This window comes from Schistocerca nitens, unplaced genomic scaffold (genome assembly GCF_023898315.1).
Source record: "Schistocerca nitens isolate TAMUIC-IGC-003100 unplaced genomic scaffold, iqSchNite1.1 HiC_scaffold_363, whole genome shotgun sequence".
Taxonomy (NCBI): Eukaryota; Metazoa; Arthropoda; class Insecta; order Orthoptera; family Acrididae; genus Schistocerca; species Schistocerca nitens.
The window spans coordinates 4,314,774-4,315,612 of record NW_026045897.1 but is presented as its reverse complement, the minus strand read 5'-3'; the positions used below and the strand labels follow the sequence as shown (position 1 = coordinate 4,315,612).

General features: G+C 49.6%; 1 non-coding gene across 1 annotated transcript; it reads left to right on the top strand.

The window, feature by feature from the left end:
• Positions 1–241: 241 nt before the first annotated feature.
• On the top strand, positions 242–316 carry Trnas-cga (transfer RNA serine (anticodon CGA)). The gene has a single exon. It is a non-coding gene; the product is annotated as a tRNA-Ser (tRNA).
• Positions 317–839: the final 523 nt, after the last annotated feature.

The following is an 839-nucleotide window of genomic DNA, read 5'->3' as shown; positions in this document are numbered from 1 at the left end:
GGACCTTTGCCTTTCGCAGGCAAGTGCTCTACCAACTGAGCTACGCAAACACGACTCACGCGCCGTCCTCACAGCTCATTCTGGAAACATCCCCCCGGCTGTGGCTAAGCCATGTCTCCGCAATATCCTTTCTTTCAGGAGTGCTAGTTCTGCAGGTTCGCAGGAGAGCTTCTGTAAAGTTTGGCAGGCAGGAGACGAGGTAGTGGCAGAAGTGAAGCTGTGAGGACGGGGCCTGAGTCGTGCTTGGATAGCTCAGTTGGTAGAGCAGTTGCCCGCGAAAGGCAAAGGTCCCGAGTTCGAGTCTCGGTCTGACACACAGTTTTAATCTGCCAGGAAGTTTCTTTAACATTTATTTTACCGAACAAGATATAAATGAATACTCCACTGGGTGGGCCTGGTTGGCAAAGACAATGTAAGTAGGTGATCAGTGAGTCAAATACTCTGGCACTGAAAATGTGGATAATGCAAGGTGAATTGATCTGACGCTGAGCAGACTTTGATTGATCAAATCTACTAAAGTATCTCAACAGCGATGCAGCTGAGGGCAAGTTGCGATTCAGGTCTGTATGTCCTGACAACGCCGGAGCGGTAGTACATTACCCTGTTTACTTCGTGTGGTTCACATGGCTCTGAGCACTATTGGACTTAACATCTGAGGTCATCAGTCCCCTAGAACTTAGAACTACTTAAACCTAACTAACCTAAGGACATCACACACATCCATGCCCGAGGCAGGATTCGGACCTTCGACAGTAACGGTCGCGTGGTTCCAGACTGAAGCGCCTAGAACCGCTCAGCCACATCTGCCAGCTTACTTAGTGTGGCAACGTGACTTCCAG